This window comes from Pelobates fuscus, chromosome 1, assembly GCF_036172605.1.
Source record: "Pelobates fuscus isolate aPelFus1 chromosome 1, aPelFus1.pri, whole genome shotgun sequence".
Lineage (NCBI taxonomy): Eukaryota > Metazoa > Chordata > Amphibia > Anura > Pelobatidae > Pelobates > Pelobates fuscus.
The window spans coordinates 409,359,961-409,373,137 of NC_086317.1; the positions used below are offsets into that span (position 1 = coordinate 409,359,961).

A 13,177-nucleotide genomic window follows, 5' to 3' on the forward strand; every position below is an offset into this window, starting at 1 on the left:
AAAAATGGAAAAAGTGAAAAATATACAGAATGCTAAAGTCCTGAAGAGTACAAGTCCAGTATATAGTGCACTATATGTTTGCCCACTATCTGTGGGTTGGTCTCACCAGTGTCGTCCACTTCTTTATGTAGTATACAGTAGGAAGATGCTGAAGTCTGTGAGGGATGGTTTGAATGGAAGGGATGAGATGGAACAAGTTCCTGATAGTAGGAAGAGTGATCGCCACCCTGTATCCGCTGGTGGCTGGTCAAAACCTAATTCTGGAGAATGAAGATAATCTGCTGTACCAGGCTCTGTTTAGAAGCGAAATTGGAGTCACTCGTAGGGCTTTCCTTGTGAATGGGCATGGGCTGCATGGGCTGCGCGCTCGGGACATATGCGTCCCTTCGATGGCCCCAGTGTCCGTGCTGTCAAGGGAGAAAGAAACATCTGTGTTTAAATACCCTCAGTATAAGCGGCAAACTCTGCCGTATCCAATTCACGGTCCTACTTCCGCATTCCAACGCATACGTGCGTCATTACGTCATGCGTCTTTCACCAAACTTTATTGAAAACGAACATTTTGAACGGAATATTGAGCTGGAAAGAGCCTTAGCTTATTAGCATCACACAGTATATATTACAGAAACAAATATGTATAAAGCTTTTTGGTAGAGGTAGAGATGTGAACTCAATGCAAAAGGGGACAAGAATTGTATACTTGACTGTATACCTGTAAATACAATACACTTGTAATTTTTTAAAACACAATGTAAATGAGGATATGCAATATATACTTGACAGTGGATAATGTAAAAAAGGACCCAAATTGTATCCTTAACAATGAGTTAACAGAAATGCAAATGTACTGCCTCAATGGATGCATATCCTCTGAACCGTCTTGCATACACTTAAAACACAGAACAGTGTAATAGTTGATGCTCACCTGTAACAGGAGATCAAGAGGGGAAAGTGTAATCTTGGTGCAAGAAAGCTAGTTGGATAACCAGCTGTGTGAGGAAAAAAGAACAACTATTATATACTCCAAGAGAAAAATATATTTTATAAATACATAGTTATAATTTTCAAAAAATTAATTTCAAAAAAAATTTTTTATATACAAAAAACAGGGGGAAATGTAAAAAAATTACAGATAACAGATACAATGCAACTGACCTGTCTATTATGACTCCATTGTGTCCCTAGACCCTGTCTGTGAGGGACCCTGTAATAACGACAGGTAGCGGACCCAGAAGAGTCAAATTGTTGGCAGGAGAGAGCCACGGACCACAATTGGTCACGGGGAGCACCTGTAAGGAGCACAAAATCACAGAGCAGACAATGTTGAGGAGACCGAAGTGTATATGTCATAAAAAGTGTTTGAGATCATAATCCTCATTCAGTCCTAGTGGTGACAGAGTCTCCAAGATGCTAATCCATTTAGTTTCTCTCTGGAGTAAGAGTTTCTGTCTGTCTCCCCCCCTTCGTAGGGGTGGGATTCTGTCTAGGATTTGAAACCTCAACTGATTCACGTTGTGATTATGCATTTTAAAGTGTCTAGGTACCGGAGCTTCCACTTTATTGTGTAATAATGCTGCCCTGATGCTCCTTTTGTGCTCCCCTATCCGCTCTTTCACTGGCCTGATGGTCTCCCCCACATAAAGGAGCCCACAGGGACACTTTAGAGCATACACGACAAAGTCTGAGTTGCATGTGTAATAATCCTTAACAAAAAATTTTTTGCCTGATCTAGGATGGACAAAATATTCCCCCTTAATGACACTGTTACAATGTGAACAGTTAAGACAAGGAAAAGTGCCCTTCTTGGGTTCTGAGAAAAACCTAGTTTGTTTCTTAGAGGAACCAATGTCAGACCTCACTACCATGTCCCTCAGATTAGAGGCCCTCTGATAGGCAAAGAGCGGAGGTTGTTGAAATATCGGGGGTAGTTGGGTATCTCCCTGGAAAAGTTGCCAGTGCTTTAATATAATTTGTCTTATGTCCCTATTGAGTGGGGTGTATGGTGTGACAAGTGTAAGTCTTTCTACTTTTTCTGTAGTCCTGATGCCCGATAGGGTATCTTGTCGGGAAAGGGTATCAACCCTCTGTCGCTGGTTATCAACCACATGTGCAGGATATCCCCTCTCTATAAATTTTTTGGCCATATAATCCAAGCCCGTGATCACCTTATCCTCCTGAGAGACTATTCTTTTCACCCTTAGTAATTGGCTGTATGGTAACCCATTTTTTAAATGCGTCGGATGGAAACTGGAGTATGTCAGTAGATTGTTACGGTCAGTGGGTTTTATATACAAGTCACTCTGCAGGTGGTTGCAAGTCCTCTGGACCTGGACATCCAGAAAGGGAACAGTCGTAATGTCACAATACATGGTAAATTTAATGTTAACATCCAGTGTATTTAGTGAGTCAAAAAATTCTTGTAAGTGGGCCCTCGTGCCGCTCCAACATATGAATACGTCGTCTATATATCTTTTCCAGACTAGACATTTTGAAAATAACGGATGCGGATAGATGCAAGTTTCCTCCATACGATTCATGTAAATATTAGCATATGTTGGAGCGACATTCGAGCCCATAGCAGTCCCTTTAATCTGCTTGTAATACTTGTCACCAAATAAAAAGTAGTTCTCTGTTAGAATGAAGGTCAGTAGTTCCCTGATATATTGTCTTGTCTCCCCCTGTTGGGTCAATAATGGATCTTTGCTTAGTGTCCAGTCTACTGCCTCAATCCCTCTTACATGATCAATGGATGTATACAGAGATTGAACATCCATGGTCACCAACCAGAAGTCGCCTGGTGGAATCTCTATATCTGCCAAGAGTGAAAGAAACGTAGTTGTATCCTTGAGGTATGATTTCTGGGATGGGACATATTTGATTTCCTCTTTTCTAGCACTCCTTTCCTTATACATAGGGACTTAAACATCTAAATCAACAACCCCAACTGCCCTGATGCCTCTCGTCGCTCTCTGCAACCTCCTTTGGCCTTGTGCAATGGTCTAATTCAGCAACTTATACAGTGGGAAACATTCTTGATCTCTTCATCAATCTCTGTACCACCTCCAATGTTTCATTTCCTTTGTCTGCTGACCTTTGACATCGGCATACCCCATACCCAAATTATACCAACCTTAGCTCATCAATCTCACAGAAAGCTCCACGGTTGTGACCCACAGCAATTTTCCACCAAACCCCAAACTCTCCTTTTACCCATCTCAAACCTCACCTGCCCTAACCCTGCAACCTCACTCTACAACTCCAACTACAACCTTGGCACACCAGGCTAACCCAATACCTCCAAAAAAGAACTGCTGAACACTGCTGGAGAAAGTCTTACTTCTTGTCACTGCAGAAACTGCAGGTATCATAAAATTATATAGAATAGGATAGTTTTAATGTTAATAAATGGCATAAAGTCACTTCTATTGTAATAGTAAGATTTAGGAAATATAACATTATAGTCGCCAATGAGATGTTAACAATATTGACCTGATCATAATACTAGCATTATGATGATGATATATACCCCAAAATATTTAGTGTTGGGACATAAACTAAAAGAACACCGCAAACACCTCCCCTACATGTTGACAGGTAAATGCAACATTAACAATTCCTTCTTAATAAAAGGACTACTTAAAGGAACAATCCAAGCACATAATACCACTACAGCCTACAGTTGATCTATATACTCACATTTTTATTTTGTTTCCTATTTTAAGTTTGCTGCACTGCATGATTGATTATACATGTATATAGATAACTTTAAAAAAGAGGTCAGTGCACTAATAATATCTATATAATATCTTGCTATCGAATAACAACTAAAATAAACCTCTCTGCATGCAGATCCCTCCCTGATCTGTAGGAGGCCCCACTGTCCTACTCCTTTAATCCTTGTTCAGTATAAAAGTGGTCACTGTTTTGGACTCCCTCCTGTGAGGAGAGAGAGGTACTTCCTACTTGTGTGTGCTGTACAGTCTGGAGGTTGGCTTATAGATGTAATGTCCATAAGGCACAAAAAGAAACTCGAATATACAAAAAATGTATTAGGCACCAAAAAAGAAAAACAATACATGGGGGAAAAGCCAAAAGAAAAGTCTTAACATGTTATGGACCTCTAGGTCCTTAAACATAGGATTATGATTTTTTTAGTGATGAATAAAATTTGCATGCTTGAGTGAGTGCTTGTTTTTGCGTTCTTTTTTGTGCTTTGTGCTTTATAGATCATGGGATTAGAGTCTCCTCACCTGGCGTCTCTTCAATCATTGGATGAGTGGAGTATTTGTCTCACCTTGTTTTGGGATTTATTTAGTTTATGCTCATATTCCCTAAGGCGGCCTATGTTACCTGTATGCCTGGTTCCATGTATTTGTTTAAAGTTGCAATAACTTGTATTCTACAATTGCTGCAGTTAGAATCCATGCTCAACAGAGAAAATGGGTGCAGGCTATTCACTGCACCAAAACCTTTGCAATGATGCAAAATTATCATGGTGCAAAAGTAACACTTAAACACGGACATTTTTTTCCCATAGACTTGCCTAACCGCACAATGCAATATTTTGATCAGTCAAAGACGGAGAGTTTGAGATTGAATTTGTATATTTCCGTGTGTGCCAGATGAATCACTGTATCTAACGAGCGGCAACACATATACACATCTACTTTATAGTCATTTGGAAAAAGGAGGTGAGAATTTAATTTGGTGTGAATGTGCTCAGTCACCCTGAGGTGAGTGACTGAATGAGGAGAGTATGAATACAACCGAAAATATGATAATGCCTCATACTTATATGTCAATCAGTGCTTTATGTTATGCAGGGTCTGGTGGGTTTTAAAACCACCATAAAAGGAGTTAATCTTGGAAGTATATAATTGGCCTATAACTTTCCATGTGGGCATTGTAGTGTCTGTGTTTCCTTAAGGTTCCTTAAGGTTTATATTTTAGGTATGTGTATATTTGTTATGTTATAAATTGTGCTGTGTTATAAAGTGCCTGTAATTTATCTAACTGGTTAATGAGGAATAATTAGTCAATGTTGCTTGCTCAAATCAACAGATCAGGGGAAGTGTTTTTGGTGGTCTGATATTGGTTATTTTTTGTAAAATATTTGTATTGACTTTTCAAGCCATTTAGGTGTTGCATTTGCAAAGTGTGTGTCGGTTCTTTTAAAGTGTTGATAATAATTTTTTTGTAAAGATTGGTATTGCCAAAATTTGAGTTTAGTAAGGCACAATATAGTAGTCCTTTTCATCAGTCTGATATTGGTTATAGGGATGCCAAAAAGTATCGGTACAATGGGATTGTGATCACTCACATTGATAACAACTTGTTCAGAAGTACTCACCACATGGGTGGGGAATTCATAATCATATTTGTGTTCTAAATTATATTATTGATTCCTAGATTCACAAGTTCGATTCAAACCAGTCTTTCATGCTTCAGACTTTTATAAAATGTACACTGCTAAGTTGGAAACAATAACATATAGAACTCAAGTTGTACTTGGAAATTTATAATTTTTAATGCACAACTTTATTTTAATCCCCAAATAATATTTAGTTTTACCCGAAACAGGAAGCATCTCCTCAAAACGTTGTTATTCAAATCAAGAAAGATGTGCAAAACTTCATTATTTACCATTCACATCACAGGCTTAATTCAAATGCTCAAAAAAAAAATAGTTTTCTGAAGCACTGCTAAGAACCAACAACATCCTTGCTCATTCCTGATAACATGTTTTCGGTGAATAGCATAGGATCAGTGCATAAATTAAATGTATTCGATTTATGCAGTTGTGTAGCTTTTAGGGATCTTTCCATATTTTGAAGGATCCCCAATGCTGACTCTCCACTTGCAATAGCTGGGGTGTGCAGTGGAAGGTAGTTATGCTTACCTAAAACTGTCCATCATCTTCTTCCCAGGGACCTTCTTCAACATGAGCGTGAAAATGAGACACTGAGGTCTATGAAGGATTCTCTGAAGCCGCAAGAGGTCCCAATAATTACGTCTTGTAATAAGCATGATGATGGCTGGGATTTGCCAATAGTTGACACTCCAGAAAAAAAAAAATTAAATGAAAACAACTAAATTATAATTGGCTGAAAATTTTAAAGATCTTCAGTGATTTGGCAATTGAACCAAACTATTGAATTATTGTACTGTACCAATATTTTTTTTTTATATTACATTTACTTAACGTCTATATTTAACAAAAAATATTTCTAGGATCTGAAAAAAAAATAAAAAAAATTGTAAAAATAAACACGCTTGTTTTTACATCTATCCTGAAAAGGAGCACCTTCATCTTGACTCATTCTCAGTGATCGCTATACGCTCTGCCCTATACACCTCACAGCATAGAAACATCATAGCAATAGGAAGAGAATAATGGGAGTATACATATGTATAACTAGTTTTGTGTTCTGAAAAGTGGTCTAAAGTACTTTAAGTCCCCTAGGAAACCAGTAGAACCAGCAGGCATGTTGCATTAGTGATTCTGCCGCTAATTAATGTTTGCTGCAGGTTTCAAAACAGACATTTTATGAACATAACCTCCAAAGATTCTGTTTATCTTCCTTCAATGCATAGTGTGCCCTGCCTGTGCCAGGACTGAACTGGATTTTGATGTGAGTTGCTATCAGGGTTTTTCACTAAAACACTAAATTTTGTTTGACTGGACAAAATCCAGTGAAAACGACCAAATTCTGACCTCATCGGTGATCCTCAGATTTACTAAAGACAAATGCAGTCAGGATTTGTTTGGTCCAACTGATTCTGTAATTGTCCAACATTGCTTCGGATGATTTTAGAAAATCACTAATATCCCCATCCGAACCAATTTACAACACCCGGATCTGATCTTTAGCAATGACTGCATGGCAGCCAATGGTAAACCGAATGCATCGTTTTGCAAGTGAATTGATCATTTGAAGAGCTATTTGCCCTCTGGTGCTAGCAGCCAGCGGGGAAATATTTAAAAACCCTCTGAGCTGCCAGCATTAATTATGGGGTGGCTGGCTTGCCATCCAACCATGGCTGCTTAGTCGCTATTTTGTAATGTTCAGTAGACAGGCCCCCATCTGCTGGATTGCCTTTGGAGGTATATGCAGGCACAAAACCTCAAGTTGACCCTTATAGGATTTATATTTATTTAATTTTTTTATTTTACTATTTTAAGGTGGCGGCTGGCTAGCAAGCACTGGCAAGCAGACGCATAATTAACCCTCATGCTGCCGAGGTTTTTTTTACCATTTTCCCATTGGCTGCTAGTTCCACCTGTGGGAAAATAGTTAGGATTTTTTTTAATTGCTCTATGGGGCCTTGATTTCGGCCATCAGGCAGAGTTCGGCTAGGCTGAAATTCATTCGGGGCCTGAATTGCAAAATCCGGGTGTTTATGGATTCCATCAACAATGTCCAGATTTTCCATTCCGAATGGCCCTGTATGCAGCTGGGTAGCAGTGACTTTAGAAGTAAAGAATCCTGTATAGCTTTCATTTTTACTGCTAAATTCAATGGTGTAATTTCACGAGTAGCAACTGTTTGACTTTAAAGGATTTATTTTTTTTCAATATAACACCTAGGACTGCTGTTACTAAGCCTACCCCACAATAAAGCAATATTTCGTAAGTCCTGCTTCGTACTGTAACGTTTATGTGTATACTGCAGACATGCATCTGATGAGCCAAAGACACACAGAGCCGAGTTATTTACTGTACGTTAGTCATTACTCAAAGATTGTTTGAGTTAAAGGTTAAGATAGAAATAAACCACAATGTGAGTCCGTTGAGAGTAAATTTCCTTTCTCTCAGCCAGTTGCATTGTTAAATGGATATATTATGTACAGAACGAAAGTGGGAGTCATACAACCAGGAAGTGACATGTTTACAATGCCCTCTAAAAATAAATACATGTAGCATACTTAGAGGATGATGTATCAGGAGAGTTCTTTTAATCAGAGTGCAAGTGGACGGTTGTATTGTTCTTGTACATTCATGTAGTTTGCAATAAATAAACAGAGCTCTAAAGTTAAATGTCTTTTCTTGAAAACATACTATACTGCTAATGTCTTTTAAAGGAATAGCATAGTTTGAAATAAATGGCTCCCACATGAATGCTTTCCTTTTGAGAATATATGATGTGGGATAGCTTTAGAGTGAACTTACAATTTTTTTTCTTTCAGCAAGATACATTTATTAAAATCTTAAGTGCTTAAAGGGACATTTCCAAAAAATGGACGTGGTCCATGAAATAAAGCAATTCACCATAATGTATAATTTGAAAAATACATAGGTTTTGAAATTTTAAAAAAAAGATATATAATGTAGGGATTTCTTCCTTCAGCTTCAATTTTCTAAATTTCCTACATGTAATTTGCATGTGTACTACCAGAAGTAGAATGCATGCCTGGCTGCAAACATCATATCACATGCGATTACATTGAAGATCATTGCTGCACTCATATATTTGATACTAATTGGCTGAAAGCCTTCAGCCAGTTCCTTGTTTTAACCGAGAAGAGCAGCTTAAAGGGACACTGTAAGCACCCAGACCACTTTAGCTCATTGTAGTGGTCTGAGTGCTGGGTCCCTTTTGCACCTAGTGCTGCAATGTAAAACATTGCAGTTTCGGAGAACTGCAATGTTTACATTGCAGCTCTAAGTCTGCTCTCAGTAGCTGTCTACCAAAGAGCCACTAGAGTGCTTCCGAAATCCAAACGTATCTTTGGTCCGTTATCTGACGCTGGACGTCCTCGCGCTCTGCATGAGAACCTCCAACGTCAGATTTTTTCCCATAGGAAAGCATTGATTAATGCTTTCCTATTGGGAAATCCTAATGTGAGCGCGGTCATTGGAGTGCATGCGCATTAGGTCTCGATGTCAGAGGAGCGTGGGTAGAGCCTGGCCCAGCGCAGAGGGACATCGGCACTGGATTCAGGTAAGTTACTGAAGTGTTTTTAACCCATTCAGCGGTGCAGGAGGGGGGTGCGAGGGAATGGGGGCATTGTGGGGACCGATAGTGCCAGGAAAACGGCTTTGTTTTCCTGGCACTATAGGATCAGTTTAATGAGAATAAGTTAACTAAAGAATCTATTAAGAGCATTTTGGTCAACTTGGGTATTTTAAAAGCTGATTTTCAGTTCATTACGATTGGCAGTTTAGTGAATAAACTGCTGTAGAAATGTTTTCATCACTGAACTCTGGCCAGCAGGTCGATTTTGTAGGAATACATTTATTTTTATTTTTATTATTTAGCAGATATTCCTTCAAAGAAAAAATGCATGTTTTTTTTCTGCATGTTTTTTGTAGAAGTTATCTGAAAATACAGCAGGCTCAAGGTACAGACCTGTTATCTACAGCCTTCGCAAGTCATCCTTTTTTTTCCCAGGCACAGACATTCCAATTTTCAGTCAGACATTCTGTCTGTATCAGGGAAGTTACCCGTTAGATGATACTTATCGAGAAATCATCGTGCTGGATCTGAAAGCGAGTGATTGTGGCTTTCAAGGGGTTCTCAATGTGCTGTAATACAGCTCAATGAGAGGGGGAAGGCAAATGAGCCCAAGCCCATCGTATCTGTCACTTCAATTGACTCTGTGGGGTTACCAGAAGGCGAAGACAACATCTCTGGCTGTTAAAATCTGCACTTCAATAAACTGTCAAAGATGAAGAGCTGAAGTGCTTTTTGTGTCTGGAGTGTTCCTTTAAATAGTTTCATTGTTACCAAAACTGCTATATAATTATTTTTATTTGTAACCTGGCAGGTATGTTAAAAGGACACTATAGCGTTAATACAAACCCTTAACACTATAGTGTTCTTCTACCTATGCAGGTGTGCACCCCATTTGCAGGGGTTTAAATGGTAAGAATTATTTATCTTACACCCCGCAGCACACTGGTCTCTGTGTTGGTGCACCCCCTGCCTGGCTGAAACCATAGGAGAACATTGGGGGCTAGTGCTCATGGGCGGCGAAATGCCACACTGCACCAATCAAATGCTCTAAATGAGAGTCATTTGTGATATAACAGAGTTTAACGCAGTTATAGCTGCAGAAGTGCTTCTAGTGCCTGTCTTTCTGACAGCCACTGGAGGCTTGTTAACCCTATAATATTTTCAATTGCAGGCTTAAACAGACAGGAACTTGGCACCAAGGCCACGTCACTGAGATAAAGCAGTAGGCTGTGGATAGAGTCCCTTTAATCTGATACTGTCAAAGAACAATCGTACTTGCGTAACAGTAATTTTTCCCTGGAGACAGAAACTCAATATGGCCGATAATTAAAACATTGTATTGAAAAGGTTATTCCATATATAATGTTGGATGACCACACAGATGTAACATTCAATAATTTATATTATACTCTGGGAAGATTGCCCACAGGGTAGAAATGGGTGGAACAAAAATCCATGTTTTTTTCTCTGGGAAATCTGACCACATTATAGGAATGGGTTGTACAATAATATTTAGTGTTCTCCTGAAAAAATTGCCCACATGGTAATAAGGGGTGAAACAGAATTTTTTGCAGAGGGGAAAGGCAGATCGAAAAGCATAGAAAAGGCATTGGATTGGCTGAGATTGTCAAGGAGGCAGGGCAGGGCCAAACGCCGGCTTGGCCAACCTACATTTCCTCATGCATCTCTATGGGGAAAGTTCAGTGTCTCCATATACTGTGCAGCACTGCTCCAGGAAGCACTTCCAGTGACTGTCTGAGGAGTGGCCACTGGAGGTGTCTGAAAATAAAGTGTTTAAATTAAAAAGCCTGCAGGAACTGACTTTACTCAACCAGAACATTACGCTGTAGATGTTCTGATGATTATAGTGTCCCTTTAATGTGAAGAACCAAGCGCATTATTTTGCAATGGAAAAATAAATTGAATACATATTTTGACTCTTTCTTTTAGTTCTATGCAGTATTACAAAGAAAACCCCTAAGTTAATCTTCGCAGGCCATTCTTCGTCTGCCGGCTATCTGTCAATATTATTTTGGTCAATTATTTGTTGTTATATAAGCCCACTGTATAACTATAATACAATGTGGAACATGAGAGCATAACAGCATTTCAGAGAAGCTCCCATCCTACCTGAGTAGAATGCTCTCCCCAGCTGTTCCCACCTCCAATAACCTCCGATCCAGTACTAGCACGATATTTAGCATACCGCAATACAAAAATAAAGTGGCTCGATCCTCCTTTTCCTACAGAGCACCGCAATTATGGAATAACCTCAGGGACACAGTCAAATCTTCATTCAATCTATGGCAATATACCTCAGCACAGAATGCACCTGTCATGGTTGGATATATTTATTACCTGTTATATATTAAATTTATATATGTGTGTATGTATATATTGTTTGTATATTGAATTTTTATAATATTGTATCCTATTGTAACAATGCAATGTTTTGTGCACCCAGGACATACTTAATTAGAGAAATCTCAATGTATCCATCCTGGTAAAATATTTTTAAAATAAATAAATAAATAAATGTTGGCACCAAACATTTCTGCTGACTGCATTGTTAAAGGGACACTCAAGTGCCAGGAAAACAATCCGTTTTCCTGGCACTGCAGGTCCCCTCTCCCTCCCACCCCCCATCCCAGGGTGCACCCAGGACATACTTAATTAGAGAAATCTCAATGTATCCATCCTGGTAAAATGTTTTTAAAATAAATAAATAAATGTTGGCACCAAACATTTCTGCTGACTGCATTGTTAAAGGGACACTCAAGTGCCAGGAAAACAATCCGTTTTCCTGGCACTGCAGGTCCCCTCTCCCTCCCACCCCCCATCCCAGGTTGCTGAAGGGGTTAAAACCCCTTCAGTGACTTACCTGTATCCAGCACCGATGTCCCTCGGCGCTGGTTCAGGGTCCGGCCACGCTCCTTCCCCGCCGACGTCATCCGGCGGGGGAGAAATATTGTGCATGCGCGGCCTGTGACGGGGGAGACCTAATGCACATGCGTAGCAATGCCGCGCACGCGCATTAGACCTCCCCATAGGAAAGCATTGAATGATGCTTTCAATGCTTTCCTATGGGAATTTCAGTGACGCTGGAGGTCCTCACATAGCGTGAGGATGTCCAGCGACGCTATAGCACATAGAAAATCGCTATAGAAAATCTGTGCTATAATCCCGGAAGTGCCCTCTAGTGGCTGTCTACCCTGCAAGGCAATTACTGCAGTTTATAAACTGCAATAATTACAGTTGCAGGGTTAAGGTAGTGGGAGTTGGCACCCAGACCACTCCAATGGGCAGAAGTGGTCTGGGTGCCTGGAGTGTCCCTTTAAGGTGATTTGTATCTCGTATCCATTAATTGTAATAAAAAAAAAACACAAAAAAAAAAAAGGTTTGCTGCCCCTGTATAATGTTTGTTTCTTTAAGTCACACATTCTAGATACATGTGTACCACTATGGTTAGATGGCATTGCATTTATTTTCTGTGTAGTTCAGGTCTGTGTAGCATTGCAAGGATTAAGGGTGGAATGTTGGCCTGTTCCTTTAAATTCCATTTGGATGAACACACATTTGTTTTATTACTACAGCTGTTAATGTCCATCATAGATGTAGAAAGCCCTTGACATTATGATTTCCTGTAAAATATTTATACCACAGCCAGTGATGTTCTGAACAGCAGTGTGTGAAATCTTATCGTTAGGGGTGATAGAGCTGGAAACTTGTTTAGAAACACAAATTTGTTACAAAAGTCCTAGACGTGAAGACGAGATTGGTAGTTTGAAACCTGCACAAAATAAGTGATGCAGAAAACCACTGACTTTCCAAGTATACAGCAGATTATGTTCATTCATACCAGGTTTGTTACATATGTTTTGTGATTTATACCGTTACAGTGAAAGGTCTTAACAGTGGTTAGCCTAGAGGCTGCAGGAACATTATGGGAAATGGATTTTTACAAATATTTGGAGTATTGAAGGAACACTGAGGTGTTAGGGACCCTGTGTTGCACCCCCCCCCCCCCCCCTCGTGGCACTCAAAGGGTTAAAGCCCCTTTAAACACTTACCATTAGCTCCGATGTCATCGCAAGGGAGACTTTCAAGACACTGGATGACGCTGGTAGATAGTCACTAGAGGCATCCTTAACCCTGAAATAAACATTGCTGCTTCTCTAATGTTTCTCTAATGTTTCTCTGCAATGTTTTACATTGCAGAG

General features: G+C 39.6%; 1 protein-coding gene across 7 annotated transcripts in view; it reads left to right on the forward strand.

Moving 5' to 3' along the window:
• HDAC7 (histone deacetylase 7) overlaps positions 1-13,177 on the forward strand; it is a 288,082-nt gene that overhangs the window by 148,919 nt on the left and 125,986 nt on the right. Inside the window, exon 1 of one of the 7 annotated variants that reach the window (XM_063428274.1) lies at positions 4,627-4,691. The exons of the other annotated variants lie outside the window; for them this stretch is intronic. The gene's annotated coding sequence lies outside the window, so the exon portion shown is untranslated. Of the gene's footprint in view, positions 1-4,626; positions 4,692-13,177 lie in introns of those variants that run through there. 7 annotated transcript variants of the gene reach the window in all.